Consider the following 18,444-nt stretch of genomic DNA (forward strand, 5'->3'; position numbering starts at 1 on the left):
AAGTCCATGTCCTGCTCATCTTTGAAAGGCCAGACCTAAATCAGTAGAGACATCACTTAAACACGTAACAAAGTGAAAACAAAATGACCAAGGAAGAGAAGAAAAGGAAGAGTCCACTTATAACTTGGTATTCTGCAAGGCTGCCCTGCTCCATCCGAAAAAAGAAGCCTGGCTCTCTGGATGCTGTGCCCAGCACATTGAGGATCGGAGCTGCGACAGGATAGGCGCCCAGTGCTGCTCGGTCCCCATTTGTGGGTGGCTTCCACTGTCCTTGGTCTGGAACTGTGAAGGGCACCTGTCTGGGCTATGAGAATGCCTGTCCTGGCCCTGTATTAAAAATTCCCGGGACACTGAGGATGGTCCCAGGGTTTAAGAGATGCCCGGAGCTAAGCACATAAAGCTCGATTGATGCCTCACTCATCTTCATGACCAAAACTAGCTGCTTTCGGGCAGAGTGCTGAAGCGACGTTGGCCAGTTGGTTAATATGCATTAAGTGCAGACTGATTATTTTAATGACCACTTTTTAATGTAGATTTTGGCTCTCCTCCGGTTGTCTCTCGGTGCCGGGCGTGCACTCCATGACTGTCCATGGCTGTGGTAGAGTTTTATAAACCGGCCCATCTATGCTGAGTGAGGCCTGCGTGGCGGCCAAGAAAGCATGACGCGAGGCATCTGCCCCGGAGACCTCTGCTGAGTTCCGCTGTCAGTGGGATCCTTGCTCCGGGCTCCAAGGGTGAAAAATAAACATTTTAAAGAAAAACTTGGATACAAGTACTTTATTCTCCAAGTGTAACAACAACATCAAACAAACATCAACTGGCCCCATGATGATTCCCAAAGGATGACAAAAAATCTGTGTTGTATCCCATTTTGATAAGGTTCATATTCAGTAAATATTCCTGGAGGGACTTACATGTCACATATCTAGCAAGCTACAATGCTTGCATTGCTTTTTAAAAATGTGTTTATTTTAAAGTTAAGATCATGCCATTGCATAGAACATTTCTGCCACATGTACGAGAAATATGTAAAAAATGCATTTTGATGGATTGTAAGGGCTATTTTGTTTTGTTTTTAAAGAATGCTCATGATAATAAACCTTTCCTTCCATAACTTCAATAAGTAAACAAAAAGTTTGGTTCAAAAATAGACTGGGTAAATGAAATGCCTTGTATATGACAGATATTTCCAAATTTATTGTATTTTTTATAGAGTCCTTGACTATGTCCACCAAAAATTAAATAAGTTTGGTTTAAATATACAGTGTGTTTTAAAATAAAATATTAGCTTTTACATCACCAGTCATCAGTCTGCTCAATTCCAGAAGAAAGAGGATTAATTATAAAAAGAAGACCTGACCCAACCATGGGGGGCTCTGGGGGTGAGGGGACCAGGAGGAAAGGTGAAGCATCAAAAATGTAATCACCAACTGGCCATCAGAAAAGTCACAGCATACACCCACCAAACAGAAAGGAGGAGGAAGGCACTAGGTAGGGAAGCTTTGGGGGGCTGAGGGCTCGTGTGGGGCCACCACGGAGCCTCTGGGGCTGGGCCTGGGGCCGGGATTGGTCAGTGGGGCCGGCAGTTAGGGAGAACAGGACGTTCAGCAGAGGAAGCAAGAACAAGCTGGAACCTGCCAGCCCCTCTGCACCTCTCAGCACATCCAACCACAACAACATGGCTGGAGGTAAATTTTCTCCTGCTTCCCTTGGACCGCGCAGTCCCCTAGATACCCAGCTCTTGGCGCCCTCCAGTCCGGCACCGACGGTGAAGGAGGGCCCGTCCCCTTCCCATCCACTCGCCCTTTTTTCCCTGAAATATCGTTAACATTAATCATTTCCCCTAGCATTCGTGTACTTCAAATAATAAACACAGGAGTCCCCCCACCCCCCCTCTGCAGTTCTGCTTTCCATGGTTTCAGTTACCCATGGTCAACTGTGCTCCAAAAAAATACTAACTGGAAAAATACAGAAGTAAACAATGCATACATTTGAAAGTGCACGCCGCTCTGAGTAGCACGGTGAAATCTCGTGCCATCCCATAGTATCACAGTGCCTGTGTTCAAGTCACCCCCATTCTACTTCACAATGCCATTGTCACACAACTTTCACCACAGTGGGCACATTGTTGTGACCGTCCTGTTGTCCTTATTGTTGCTAATCTCTTACTGGGCCTAATTCTAAATTAAACTTTGTGATAGCTAAGTATGTAGGAAAAAACATGGTATGTACAGGGTTTGGTACTATCCGTGGCTTCAGGCATCCACTGGGGGTCTTGGCCCATGGCCCCCACAGGGAAACTACTATTTATCCCTCCAGCCTTACTCTCAGAATTCTGCTCAAACATCAGCTGTTAGTCTTTCATGTTTTCAACAACCAGTCTCTCTTCCTCCAGTGCTTTCCATAGGACTCCCTCGTCCCATACTCATCTTTTCCTGAATTACACCCTGTACAGATTGTGCCATGATACTTAGATAATAACAGCTTCCTTCCTCTGCACATGCCCAAAAAACACCTAACCGAAGAAGACCTGCTGTCTGTATTCCACGTGCTGAGACTTGGTGCATAAAGCTAGAAAATAACTTTGAGCCCTGGCCTGTGTGGCTCGGTGGGTTGAAGCAATGTGCCATAGACTGAAAGTTTGCACATTCAATTTCAGGTCTGGCACATGACCAGGTTGCAAGTTTGATCCCCAGTCAAGGAGTGTGCAAGAATGCAATCACTCAATGTTTTTTTTTTTCCACATCAATATTTCTCTCTCTCTCTCTCTCTTTCTCCCTTTTCCTCCTTCTCTCTAAAAGCAATAAAAAGTGTCCTTTGGTGAGGATAAAAAAAATCAGTTTGATGTCCCGACTTCGAATTAGTACCTTCAGTCTCCCAAAGATTTTTCTCTCATTATCTGATGTGCAAAGACTTGCAAAGACTGAGAACTTTCTAAAGAATGGTAGAAGAGAAGCTGCCCATCAGAGAGGAGCAAACCAGAGGCTGATGGAAGTGGAAGCTGAAGAGACAGTAGTTTGCAACTCAGCTGAGATGAGGAATCAGGATCCTCTTAATGAAATGCAAGCAAACAGGCCCAACACTTGCTCGGCAGGGAGCCGTTGTCTTTATACTAATTTGCTCCAGAGAAAGACACTACTGCTATTCTCTAAGGCCGTTAGCTACACCAATATGGCTGAAAAGAATCCTCACTAGGTATAAGACATTCTGTGAAGCACTTGAATGCATTATTACATCTTAGATTTTGAAATGAACGCAGAGGGTGTGACTACCAACCCCACTTCGGAGGAAAGGAGCACCTGGAGAGTTGACCTTCCTAGACATGCATGTCATCACACCGCATGAAGACGCAATGCTGGGTCCTGGCTGCAGCCCCGTTCAACTCCAAAACTACCCCTCTGTTTCACCGCACTCTTCATTGCATTTCTTAAGGGACAAGACTAGAATCGTCAAGAAAAAAATCTTAGAAGGATCTTACATTTAGAAATAACAGTGTGTGATTGAGAAACCAAGATTACATTCCACATACTTTTAGTATTGCTTAAGGATTGCTAAGAGTTTGGAATCCTCTGCTAAACATTTGCTCTGTGTCTCAGCTGACACAAACAGATGAAAAATACACAATACAAAGAAGTGTTGTAGTACAAACTCCAGACCTCAGAGTTCCAAAGGAAAGTGATTCACCAAATGGCCCATTAAAGTTGCCCACAGTCGAGCAGAATGCGTGGAGTTGAAAGGTTTCCATGCTGCAGATGCTCATGTGGTTTCAGGGCATCGATCTGAACCACCATGAACCTGAACTTGAAGTTGGATGGCTTCAGAAGCTCAGGGCCAGTTGGTTCAGAGTTATTCAGTGGTGGGTCTGGGGGGTCATGAACTCCACCAGACCCAAAGGGCTGAATTCTTTCGTTAACCCTGAAACCACCCCAACTTCCTTAAATTCCTTTAGAGCAGAGAATAATCTAGAATGAAGTTTGACCTTCAAAGCTGTTTGGAACAAACCTGAACCTAAAATTAAACACAACTTTCTATTTTTTTCCTCTAACTCCAAATACAATGTGCCTGTGCAATATTTCATTACAATTCAGAAGACTAAAGTATATGTGTAAACTTTGTTTTTCCAATTCTATTACCATATTCTAAACACAAAGACTTCCTAATTCTAAGATTATCTCACTGAAGAAAATACGTTAGAATCCCCTTAAGGATAAAGTCATATTCCATGAAAAACATACATTATCTGCCATACATTTAAGTATTATTTACTGAATCTCAACAAGAATAATTTAAACTTCTGTCACTGATCCGATCATTGTCTGCAAACAGTGGGACACAAGGGGGTGACAGATTATTTTATATTTCTATAGAGAAATGTCGTTGTCCCTTCAGAAAAATTCTGGCTTGGATTCAAGTGAAAAGCACCAATTTGAATACAGATTCTTCCCTCAAATCTTTTAACATCGAAGCGCCCATTGGCTCAACCTTAGTTCTCTTCCCTCCTCGGTCTACTTCACTGCCTGGTGAGCTTGTCTGTTCCTCTCCCACTAAGCAGGTTGACACCCCCACGGTCTTCACTCGCTCCTGCGGCCCTGCTGAACCGTGTGTCCAACCACTCACTCGTCCTCTCTACCAGCCTCTCCAAATAAACATGATCTCACCAACTCCACCCAAGCATACTCATCTGTTCTCCTCCCTCTCTACTTAGTTCCAGTTAATCAGGCCAAAACTTCGGACTGGTCCTTAACTCCTTACTCACCCAAACCGCCATCCAATGCATCAGCAAAGCCTTCTGGCTCGACCTTCCAAATAGAGGATGGGGCAAAAGTAGGTTTACAGTTGTGAGTATGTAAAACACAAGAGTTTATCCTTGTATTATTATTTATTAATTGTTGTATTACTTTCCCTACAAACAACTGTAAACCTACTTTTCTCCCACCCTGTTTATCACGACTCCGTTTTTCATCACCTCCTCTGTTATATTCTGGTTCAAGCAACCGTCACCTCTTGCCTCTATCCCTCGGAAGTCTTCTGTGTGGTCCTCCTGCTACAGTCTGTTCCCCACAGAGTGGCCATCTTGAACCACATACAACAAAAAGGTAAGCTTTTGTCACTTTTCTGTTGAAACCAGTGACGGCTCACCCATTTCAGTCACTTTTGCAAAAGCCAAAGCCATGGCAGTGGTCAAAACAGCCACTGTATCTTGGGGCTGGCAAAGTCATTCTCTAGACATGTAAATAGCTTAACACCATCACTCACTCCAAATCTCTCCCCAGTTGTAACCTCTTCAATGGCCACTCTCCTTCTGTGTGCTCCTTTGCCACACATATCCTTCTAAAACACCATGTCATTCACTATGTATTTGTTGTTCATTGCCGGCTTGTCCACACTAAAAGGTCAGCTCCACAAAAAGAAGAATTATTGTTTCCCTCTGTCTCTGCTGCATCCAATGAGCAGAAAGGTACATGTGTTATTGGACAGCTGAACAAACACGCTGTGAGCTACAGAATTTCCACTCGTTTGTTCGACAAATCTATCACATGCCAAGTGTGTGCCAGTCCGTTCATGAGCCCCTGGGGCCAGGAGTAAGCAAGAGAGGCACAGGCCCTACTCTCATGCTCACAGCTTATCAGAAGAGAGGCACCGTGGAAATATTCACACAGACGCGTGCCTGGGTGAAAACCAAGACAAGTACTGCAAAATTACAATACACCACAAGAGAGGGGGAGAGTGAGAACTGCCACAAATTGGAGGTTCAGGAAGACCTCGTTAAAGAAGCGACAAACCCAATTAACACTGAAAGCTCAATAGCAATTGCGATCTTAAAGATAAGAAATACAAGATCTGGCAGAAGTAAGGCCTGTTTGAGTGTGGTTGGTAGGGTCATAATATGGGTGTCATGATTTATGGGTTTAATTTGAACATTTCACCTAAAATATCATATGGGTGTGGTTGAGTGTGATATTATGTTACAGAATTACATGCATATGACTTGGTAATAAAAGATTTTGTTTTTAAAAAAAGGTGTTATTTGTGCTGGACCGTATATATGCACAAAACTCCAATGTTGAGAAAGATGGAGAAATGGTCAGGCCTGAGGGAACACAGTTAATGGCTAGGGGGCCAGCACTGGAAGTCAGAAGGAGTCAGCACGCACTAGATTCTGCCAGGCTTTGCTGACTGCCAGAGGCTTTTAGTTTCATCCTCGTCACAAAGAGAAAACTTCGAAGTGATTTAAGCCGAGCAAGGATGCAATGAGAGTTGGGGATCTGTGTGCTCATTTTGCTGTCGTGTGTTTCCAAAGGACTTAGGAGAGAACAGAAGGAAGAGCAGAAGGGCAGGCAGAATGCACAGAGGTCAGTTTGGAGATGACAGTGTGATATCCAAATGTGGTGTGGGTGGGGACCGATGAGAAGGGAACAATGAGATGGGTATAAAGTCTGTTTCCAAATCAGGGTGGTGGCAGAGTAGATACAGAAACAGATATGACTTCCTGGTTTCCATCATAAGCAAACGGATGGACACAGGTAGATGCACATGTCAGGATAAGAGATACGGGAACAGGTGACTCACTAATGACACCTGCAGGGAGATCGGGATTAGGAAGTGGGTGATAAAAAAGTCAGGTCCATTGTTCAAATTTATTTAGGGTCCCTTTTGTGATCCTCCTATATTTTATATATTTCATTCCTCATTGTCCAGAAGGTTCTTCAAGAATGCCTCAGCCTCACATTTTTGTACAGAATCAGTAATGGACTAGATATTTAATGCTGAGAAAACATATTAGATGGTGTATAATGTGCATAATTCTGAATATCGCCTTTTTTAGTTCTAGAATTGGAGAGCCTTCCTCAGTTCTCATATTCAGGGTCCTAATTTCAGAAAAAGTACTGATTTGTTTTCCCTCCTTTATTTTGACAGTTCTCGAACCTGCAGAGCCCAGGGGAGGGCTTGTGAGGAACAGGGGTTCAGCCTACTGCTACGCCTGGGCAGCAACACAGGTATCCTGCGTCCTGAGAGAGCAAAACCAAGAGCAAAATGTCAATGCAGATATTATGACTAGGGCAAGCCAGGGCATACAGCAAGACCAAGTATTCCAGAGGTCCGAACTTGGCAGTGGACGCAGGCACACACACAGAAACACACTCAGGTATGAAGCCACAGGCAGATGTGATGTTCAAGAGTTCGCATCAAGGTTCCCAGCTCAGAGTTGAGGCCAGTTTTGGAAAAACAGATTGAGCAGAGCACGCATTTTGGAAAACGAGTATTGCAATGAGGCCTGCAGATGAAACAGAGTATGACTGTGGGGAAATTCCATATGATCTAGACGTCAGTGCCCTTCCTGGGCTATCGGGTGCTCACTGACAGACGTGAGCCCGCTGAAGCCAGAGGCGGCGCTGTGCACGGACATAGGGCGGAGCGCGGCTCCCCGGGCGAGCACTCACTGCGTCTCTGCTCCATCGTTACACCTGACAACCCGGAGACAGGGAGTCTCATCCTAAGTCTTCTAGCGATTTGAGACTGGCACACGAAGAGAGGACATCTTACTTGCTCTTTTCTACCTTTAGTCTAATACACTACCTAAAAGGACAAGTAGTACTGCATTCCAGGCCTTAAAAGAGTATAAGTAAAAACTGATATAAATATGAAAAGTCCTCATATTGAGAAAAACACAGCAAAACTGCAGGTCCCCTTTTATATTCTAAATATTTGTATCTTATTGACTTTGCAGACTAGAACATCACAATGTCTGCCGTCAGACAGTACCATTGAAGAGACTATTGTTTCATACAAGCTGGGATGTATTTCAAACACTGCATTATCACTGTGCTAGATAAGATGAGATCTTTTTTCCTCTCATCTCTCAAGCTAGACGTAGCCCGACTCTTCACGAATTCCAAAGAACATTGCGCAATACCAGATACCAAGCTCAGGCCCCAAAGCCAAGAGCAAATGAAGTCTGGAATTCAGGGTCCCGCCAGTTTCACACATCTTGAAGCAATATAGTCCACAGCAGCACAGAGATTAGCTGTCACGGTCTTCGAGTGGCAGTGTTGGAGAGGAGAGAAGATTGTGTTCACGCATACCCCCGCTCGGTCCTCGGTGCATTGGCCTTGTGTGTGCTGAGCGTATCGTCAACACATCTTCCTGTTAGACATTCCTCCGAAGGTGGCAACACATGCATTTTAATGTGATGGCATTCGTGGCTTTCTTTAATTATTTATAGACTTTTCATTTCAGGGATACAGAATAGTATTCAAATTAAACCAAAGATTTAAGGCAAAGGAAAGTAAGATAAAAGGGTAAGATAAAGCTAAGAATGAAGGGAGCAGAAACCGCCCCTCATGTCTGAAAGACACGAGAAGGCCATGGACTTGCCTTCAGCTTTTCAGCAAGCCAATGGAAATGGGAGAGCAAGACCAGTTCCATTATTTCTAAATATTTCCACGGTGATTATAAAGACTTGTGAGACAAATAGCTATTGTCTGTAACACAGAAAACAAACAGTAAGTCAGGTGAGGCCTAACTACTCTCAGTACTGGGTCAGGAGGGACTGCTTTCCCTCGGCCCTCACAGACTGGGCACCACACAGTGTGGGGAACAATTTTCTTAAACGATGTCCCCACAGAGATCCCCATTCACAAGCTGGAGAGCTGGTCTCCCTCCGCCTGGGCCAAGTCCAATCTGTTCCCATTCCTCTGGCAAAACTATCTTCTAAGACTATAATCTGATGGTATTGCCCCAGGGCTCAAATTCCTTAAGGTAGCTTTCCACGGTTTTTGGAATAAAGACCAACGTCATTAAGGTTGCATTCAAGGTCCCATGTGTTGTGACCCCACGTACTCTCTGAACAGCATCTCAGCTGAGTCCTTCTTTAAAGTCCAACTCCTTCTTTGTGGGCCCGCAGAGATCTGGGCTCCTTTGCCCTGGGACAGTCAGCTCTGCTCACAATCTACATTTATCCACACGATGACTAGGTGAATGTTGGTCTCCACACTGTCAGCTCGGGGAGACTGTGTTCCTTGTTCATTTTTTTTTGCAGTTGTTTTCTGTGCCAATCATATTCCAGCTCAATAAAAATTGAATGAGTCAAGGAATGGTTAGATAGATTGAATGAATGAATGAATGAATGAACAAATGCAAGGAATAAGTTTTTCATCCATCAAAACCAAACCACAGTAACAATTAGAACGGGATTTGGGAAGAGGGGTTGAGTGCAATGTGAGGCCATTGAAATGCATGGCTGTGATGTTCTCACTTTAGGACAGAGTTTAATGCTGATAGGAAAGGGTGAAATACGTATGTGTCAAGCAAGTCTCTGAAACTATTTTGATCTCAACCAAAATTTTAGTAGGTATTGAGCAACTGTGGATTTAGGATATAATTTCTCACATGTTTAACTGTATTGACACGAATATTACAATGTTTAAAATCTTAAATGTCCAATATTAGGTTCTGGCAATCACCAGTCTGAGAGGTTATCTGGCTCTAGACTGCTCATCGGGAAACATTTCTGTGTAAAGTCTCTTTGATTTAAATGTTCCATCAGTAATATGGGGGTAGACACCAAACCTGCTTGAAAAAGGATTCTGTGAGATTATGTTTCCAAAATGCAGCTTATGACTTCAGAGGACAATGTGTAAAAGATGACAAGCAGGAATTATATAAATGACAGAAGTCCTCTTCTAGCTATATGAGTGCAACTCCTTTTGGAAGTAGGGTTTTACCCAGTGAGTAATTTCAAGCTGCGTAAACAGAAGTTAAGTATTATAGGGATCAAAGGGCAAATTTAACATGAATGCTTGCTCACTAGCTGAAAATCTACCAAAAAACCTTATAGTTCCATGCTTGGTTTTAACCTCCAAGTGCCTTTTCCTGGGAAGCTTATCACCTTCTCTGAACTGTTTATGAATTATTATTATTGTAAGAAAAAAATGCTGACATTTGTAACATTGGCCAGTCTTGGTGGTTTGAGAAAAGTCCAAAAACAGTTAAAAAAACATTTCCACTTAATTTAAAAAGGGAAGGAAGGCTCCAGACGAAAAAGGAGGAGGAGGAGGAAGAAGAGAAGAAGGAGCGCTTCACGCGCTGCACAGTAGGGCTCCCATGAAAGAACCGTGCATCACGTTGAACTGCCCTGCACTTGTTCGCGCATGCGGTATTGCAGAGAAATGACCGCAGCAAATTGTGGGGTCAGTGAAATGCTCACTCCTTCCACCGTCTGGACCGTTTTCGGAGGGGGCGTTGCATAAACTGGCACTGGAGGGAGACATGGGCCTGGGAACCGCAGCGTTGTTCTAGGTACAAGATTCCTGCATGATCACGTGGAACAAGAGGGAAAAACCAGTTTATGTCACTAGAACCTTTCTAGTGGAAAGAGAAGTAGACAGAGGAATAGAAATAAAAGGAGAGACCTGGAAGCACTAGGGGAATCATCAAGGTGAATCCGATTTTCGCCAGGAGCCGTAGGAGACGACGCACACGCGGGCTCCCTGGGCTCCTTTCATGGTTTTGTTCACAAACGGCAGCGCCGGGTTAGGAAACGTTGATTGTCTCTGTCTTCTTCCTGCTTGCTCACTCGCCACACGCTTTGCACCCTGTCGGTCGCTGCTCCGGGGCACTGATGCCCTCTGACTAGGGGCGATGGACTGAAGGAGGCGTCAGAGACACCCTCCCTCGGGCGCCCTGGTCAGAAACTGCACAGGGGCCAGGGCTGCCTCCCACCGGCGGCCTCCCACTGCCTCACGGCGGCCAGCAGGAGGACGAGACACCTGGAGCTTCATACTGGTGCGTGCTGGTTCTCGTGCTCCCCAGTTCCACATGGCCAAGGCCAAAGTCACGTGGAGCCTGCAGGCCGGCTGAGCTATGTGCACACAAGAGAGGGGCTGAGCTGGGGCACTCACCCAGGCGGCTCTGCTTCTGGGGACAGAGACCTGCCCTCTCCCTTGAAGTCCTTCACTGCAAACACAGCCCTGAGGGGTGGCCCCCCCGGGGAACAGAGTGGTCGGGACTGTGCATTCGGGGCACATGCCAGCAGCACTGGGGCCAATGGCAGGCCGCCTCCGGACACCGTGGCTGCGATTCAGCATGGCCACCCCTGCGGCTCGGACCGGGTCGGGTCATACCTTGGGCTCTGAATCCACACAGCCTGGGATTCCAGTTTCACCACTTCTTAACTTCAGTTTCACCACTGAAGTTTCACCACTTCTTAACTTCAAGCAAGTTACTCGCCCCTTTGTGCCTCAATTTCTTCATCAATAAAAAAGCCATTCGATAGGATTCGCGATGTTAGGCATACGCTGCATTTGGAACCGTCCCTGACACATTGTAGGTGCTGTGTCTGTTTGAGGTTGTGCTGTGTTTCTCATTCTTCAGTTACCTATTGGGTAATTTCATAGTTTCCCATTCAGATTCCTCAGTTGGGATTTCATTAGGAAACTAAGCCCTCCTGCCCCACGACCTACACTGGAAGCACCGACTTAATTTCTTTCCTATGCACCTAGAAGGGTTCCCGCCATAGCCGATCCTTGGCAGAACTGAGAGAAGAGAGAAGAATTACTATCAGTCTTTTATACTCGGGACTGGGGTCTCGGTTTAAAGGTAATTATCTTTGTGCCTAATGGACAGACCTCACTTTAGGTGCTTCCTGTGTCACTGGCCACACCCTCTCCAATCAATGGCTGCCCGCAGCTCAGGGACCATGTAGGTCCATTTGCCTCAGCAGTCTGCCTCCTTCAGCAGCCTGTAGCCAGGGCCTGGCACTGGGTCTGACACCCATGGGGACAGCAGAATGGTTTAGTTAATCAATCAAGGAAGGGTAGAGGAAGGACCATCATTGACAGTTGATTCCCCCCTCTCCAACCCTATCCTTCTTCTTGAACTTGAACTTCTTGACTAATTATAGTATGAATGATTTTAAAAGACAGCTCTTTAATCTCTTTTGCTTGGTTGTATAAAAAGTACAATAGAAATGATGTGAAAAAAACAGCCCCTAAGATAAAATTTCTGCCACAGCCTTTGCTAATTCTTTAGCATGGCTGATTTAAGATAGTTTCCACCTATCTGTGCAATTATGGAAAATACGTTCCATGTACGATGCTTTCTGATGACAAAATCTTTAAATCTAGGAAAACTGATAGGTGACAGATGCTAGATGATTTCCTTCCAATATTACACACCTCAAGTAGACTCTGAGGAAGTCCCAGTTCACATTCCTTTCAGATTCTGAATGTCTGGTGTGAGACCAATATGCTTTTCGCATCGGCCCGTCAGAAGGCCCCAGGATGGTGATGAGACCCCAGAATGCTGATTCCTAGAAAGAAGAATGAATTTCATCTCGAAAGTTTTTAGGACATTTTATTCTTGGCCAGCATCAATTAATAAGATAATATATCTAAATTCCCTAGCAAATCAATAGAAAGAAATTGGTAGCATTTCTGAGCTCCATGCTGCGCACCCCGTGGGCACACGGGCAGCTCAGAGGTACGTGACCTGACTTCTGGGAGCTGAACTTGGAAAGTCTTCCCCCTCCGCCCCTGCAGCCACCGGCTAGAAAGTCGACCCCTTCCAGAGAGAGGTGGGCTCAGACGGTAGCTCTAAAAAGAGGGCAAACTTGGTCAGCAAACTGATTAGATGTGTCACAATGCCTAAATAAATTATTCCTTTACTTTACTTCAGGACTTTCTTAGATTTCTACCTAATTTAATTGCAAACTCAAACTATGGTTCTTTGTCCCATTTCTCCAAGTAGTTACTATAATTTTATGATCTTTCTGTAAATTAGCTTTAATTCTCCAAGTCCCTGGGAAGGTCAGAACTATTTTGGTTTTATTTTCACTCATTACATTTTGCAAACAAAATATATTGTGAACTAAAACTGAACTGCTACACAGTGAACTTGACTTTGTCCTACCTGGGAATGCCTCCTGACCAGAAAACATTGTCTTACAGCTCTGTGCTATATATAATTTCTCTAACTACCCGGGCCATTAAATACAAAGTAATTAGGGTTTCGTTTCTAATTTTCATGAACCCAGATAATGAAATGCATCTCCCAAAGATCTTGCAGTAAAAGAAAAGGCACTGGACTAATTAATGCTCATGGACACTAGGCTTCTTAGAACCCTGTGAGCTCCTAAGGGCTATGGGTTGGAGCTTCACTAGGGTCCCCTGTGTATGGGACCAATTGGAAGCACTGTGGCCCAAGTGCCATCACTCCTGCTGCCACTGCCATGGTCACTGGCTAAATGATGTCACAGTATTTGCTGCTACAGTTTCCCAGAGTTCATGTGCATACACACCTCCGCCAACAGCTAGGAAAACTTGGAGAAGATGGTCAACATGGCCCTCCTTTATCTGAGCTTCCTTCCTACAGTGCAATAAAATTTTGAGCAAGGCTACAATGTAGAGATTACTTATCCCACCGTCATTCACCTAAGGAAGTTTAAATGAACAAAGGTTGTAACTTGTCCAGGATTAAAACTAGCAATGACTTCTATCAATTAAAATGCATGTTAAAGTAATAATACCATGTCTATTCACCACTTTGTTTTTCCTCATTATTTATATACTTGACCTTCAAGCTACATTTTCTCGATGCTTTCCAATATATGTGTAGTGCTTCCTGGAACTTACCGATTGAGTTGGGTTGTCTGACATATAAATTCATTCTTCCCTCCCACCTGCCCTCTCTCCCCTTCTTCCTCCCGACTCCTTCCTTCCTTAAACAATGAGCCACAAAAATATTACAGGCACTGCATTTGCCGCTAGAAATTTACCAAAAGATAAAAATGTAGTAAGAAATCATTTTCGCCCTCAAAACCAAATCAGGCTGATATCCAGAGCACTAAGGTTTTCTGCCATAAAAGGTAAAGTCACAATTAATATTCTCTCACGCAGAAATTTTAAAGGTTCTTTGGTTCAAAAGAAAATTACATAGCAAGTTAGGTACTTTCCTTTTGCTGTATATGGCAGTTAGTTTTTACTGCAAAAAAAATTAATGCAAAAGGAGAAAAGTAATGGAAAACACTTTTTATAGCTGACTTTGCAGAGCATTGCAGCACACTTTGATTAATGCACCTGGTTCACATTTCACTGTCTTAAGAGAAATATTTTTCTTGTTTACAGCCCACATTTCTTCCTCTCACCCCCCCAAGCTTAATTTCATGTGAAAACTTCCATTGATATAATTGTTAATGCTGGAGAGTTTCTGTTTCTGTCCACAAAGCATGAGGCACGTTTTATGCACTGCATGCTATCTGTGTTGAAGCAGCAATAACATTTTTCACAGCTTTGCAAAAAGAAAACCAAACTAGTGTGGCGATTTCAACAGCAAAAACACTGGATGTCATTAATAACAAAGAGCTACTCTTCCAAAGATTAAGTGAAGATTTTTTTTTTTAAGTCCAGCTCAGCAAAAAAAAAGAAAGAAAAAAAGACCTGGGTTTGTAATTGTTCCTTGGTTCTGTGGAGGCAAACTCCTAATGACTTCATTTTCTTATCCGGTAGCAAAATTTGAGTGAAAGTAATTTTCTGACTGATTTGCATTCTATGGCATATGGGTTATTAAAAATAAATGTTAATTAACTGGACTTTATTGCGCATTCTGCAATCCCGGGCAGCACCACAAGGTGAAAAGATGAGTCCTGCAGGCTGCTTCAAACTAGAACCTGGAAAATATGAATGCAGTTCAGACCACGCTGCCTCCAGCTTTGGGATATTAGGAAGGTTCTAGCATGGGGGTGCGCTGACTCACCAGGCCACCCCTGTGAGTTTTGTAGCCGGCAATGGCTTTCGGCCAATACACCCAACTGGCCTCACACCGCGCTGGGTCAGCCCTGCTCGGTTTGCGCCCTGCACACCAGCAGGAACCTTGAAGACACCCGGGCCTTCGACTCACTCCCCCTCTCTGTCTGCAACATCATGAAGGTAACCCAGCATTTCAAAGAGGATGCAAAGTATGATTGCCTACCGCACTTGGTTCTACACATATTCAACCTTTCTGATTTTTATGTCACAATTTCTGTTTTGGAAAGTTGGCAAGAAAAGAAATAAAAATCTCTGAACGGGGAGCAAGAAATTCTGGCTTTCAATTTTAGTTATATAGCTTTGGGGAAAGTCAGCTAACCTTTTTGGCCTCATAATCCTGTCTTTAAAGGTTGAGATTTGTCTGGGTCAGTTATTCTTCAACTTTCTGGGCCATGAACTACTCTGACAACCATCTGAGCCTTCATCATTGTGTTCTCAGCAAATAACGGACCTTCACAAGAATTATGCCCAGATGTACACACGGATAAAATTTTGTATATTTGAACAGGTTACCAATCATTTGAAGCTTTTCCAGTTACCAGCCTTAAAACAACCTGTTGAATTTTTCTCATCATCAATTATTCACAAAATTTATAACTTTCGAGTCAATCATAGGGTTTCCTTGGAGGAAAAAAAAACAAGTTTTCCATATAACCTAGAAATTGAGTAATAAATTATTGACTAAAAGGCTATGATTAGCCCTAAGCTTGAGTTTTGAGGTTTCCATGGATTAAGAATTGTTGTGACTCAGGCTTTGTTTCCAGTGACCTTGTAGATCGGGGGCAGGGGAACCTCTTTGACAGAAGGGAAACAGTTTTGGTTTTCCAGGCCTGACGGTCTTTGCCGCAGCTACTCAGCTTGGCCTCTGTGGCTTGAAGGCAGCCACGAGCAACGCGCAAACCCCCAACCGGGACTGGGACCCAATGGAACCCTACTGGCAAACTCCAGCCATGGGTGAGGTTTGGCCCATCGACAGCGGGCCTGTTTTTCATGGTCAACGTTCAGGTTAACCTTCTCGGACAGATTTAACTAATGTTCTCATCAATACTCTACCCTAAAATGCAGGTGTAACAACATTAATAGTCTCATTTTTGTCCTAACACAGAGGCATAATAATACCTATAGTCGATACTCATTATTTTCAGTGGGCAGTGTACTGTTGAAAAAAAAATGCCAGAAGAATACCTTTTTATTTAAAAACAACTATGCTTTTTAGATATGTTAGATTACAGATTCCAAGAATTTAGTGATTATAATGAATCTAATATGGCATCCAAATTTCTTTTCTTTTTTGCTTCATGAAAGTATTTAGAATAGAGTTTTGCTCCCAGCATTGCTAATGGAAGGAGAGGTGACAAGAGTGCCTATGCTCCTGTCGATGTGGTTATTGTCCAGATTCATCACTTCTAAAAAGTAAAAGGTAGTCACTAAAAGTCCTACGGCAGACATGCCACCGCACGGGGCCTGTGCTACTGCTTAGAGCTTTAAAAGTGGTGAGGACAACTGAGAGGGGAGAATAGTCATCCCACGTAATGTTTCTACGATGTGCTTCCCAGCGATACAGGATGGAGGATAAAGGGAATGAAACTTTTAAATGCACAGCATTAAAAACCTTACCAAATGTCACTGTCCTGCATTGGAGCTGGCCACACCAGCCCAAGACGTTACTCATTGTTTGTGTACCCCATTACTTCTCATTGCACTGTTCGCGGGGACATTAGTTAATAGAATAATACAGGTTTCAGGCGTATGCCTCTATGATACTTCACCTGGATATTGCACTGCGTGTCACCACTCCACCTCTCTGTCCCTCGAGAAAGCACCTGACGGTTTTCTAAGAGCTGTTTTGTTTTTTTGCCCAATGCCTTCACCTTTCCACCCAGCCCCACTACTGTGCCTGTTTTTAATAAGGGGCTTTATCCACAAGCCTCTTCGTTGTATACATAAGTTTAATTTTTCACAATTCTGTCCTTAAAGAACACAGCATTCTTCCGAGAGTAAAGATAAAGGACAACGGAAATTAAATGTTTTTGGTTTTCAGAGGATTTTAGGGATTTAACACTCTGCTCTGGTACAGAAATATCTAAGATTCATTTCTCAGGGTTTAAGAATTGATGTTTTTATATGTAGTACCTTTAAAACATCAATTCTTTTTATTTCATACTTTACCCTGAGATAAAGATTTTGAATGCTAATTGAAACTCAGGTCTTGTTACTGCCAAGAAAACCTTAACCCTTAAACCTTCCCTTTCTTATATAGAGTCTTTTATATTAGTGGTTTAAATAATGTCTTATATAAAATGTCTTGGATAAGGAAAAATACCCTTGGTCCACAGAAATTTTATACTCAATATTATTTTTCCAGATCTCACAAATCTGCCATGGACTTTCCACAACCCTTTTTCCTTTTCTCTTTTCAAAACCTTAAATTGTCATTTTTCTGGAATTTTTTCCCAAAGCCCCAAGTTTTGTGATAAATCATCTCTTCCTGTCTCTTTCCGGTTCCTAATTGTCTTTATTTCTCTTTTTGTTGCATTGTGCATCTCTGTTGCTCTTTTTATTATTGATCAGAAATAAAAAGCAAACAAAAACTAATAGAGCTATGACAGAAATTTATAGGTCTGCAGTCTGTAACTTTTTTTATCATCTTTTTCATAAATTATCCTAATACGTCCTCCTCCCTTTTAGGTTTAGCTAATTCAACATTTTTTTTTATTTCTCCAATCTGTGAAAAGCCATTACCAGGTTTCTGAGATCCATTTGTTCTACGTTGTACTAAAAAGGACTTGTTATTGGCTTTTTGGTATTTGATTTGCTTGTCTTTTGAATGTGAGTGCCTCACGTTTGTCTTTGTTGCAACACAACTATTTATATCTAGACATTCAAGGTAGCCATCCATGGCACTGTGTTCACACGCTGTAGGTTCACTTCCATATGAAAAAGTGATTGAACCTCTCCATAGCCATCACAGTGGCGTGGAAGACCAAACTTGCCGATACTCACTCACCTTCAGAACTCTGCTAAAGAGACAGGGCAGCCAGTCGAGAGATGGGCTTCCTCCCTCCCTGACCTTCTCCTGGCACAGCTTCTCTGACACAGAAAAAGAACACATGTCGTGTGTGCGTGCACATGCCACGTAACTTCACACACAACCTAATTTTGAATTTCTGTAGTACTTTCTGCTTGGATCCATGATTCCAAGCCCCTGCGGGTCTGCCTGTAAAATGCCACACTGTTTCTCACGTCTCCATCTCTTTAAGGACTTCTCCTGTATAGCCCCTAGGAGAAAGATCTAACTACCCTTCCTTACCCTAAAGTATGGGGACTTCTAAATGAATACTGCTAATATTGTCTTTTTCAACTCTCTGACTTCCTTTTCCCTTCAAAAAAAAAGCCAACACACACACACACACACACACACACACACACACATATATATATATACATAATATAAACTTACAGTTTGAGATTCATTGGCTTGCTAATCCAAAGAGCATTCATTGGACATCTGGTAATAACACCATATAAAATGTGGAGGAACCTTACAGCTGAACTATGGCTCTGATTTGAAAACACTGGGTTTTCATTCACTGCTCCCCCCACCACTGAGAGTCTGTTCCTCCTGAGTACCAGGAGTTAA

The sequence above is a fragment of the Sturnira hondurensis genome, unplaced genomic scaffold (assembly GCF_014824575.4).
Source record: "Sturnira hondurensis isolate 20B ecotype Veracruz unplaced genomic scaffold, ASM1482457v3 Scaffold0008640, whole genome shotgun sequence".
NCBI lineage: Eukaryota > Metazoa > Chordata > Mammalia > Chiroptera > Phyllostomidae > Sturnira > Sturnira hondurensis.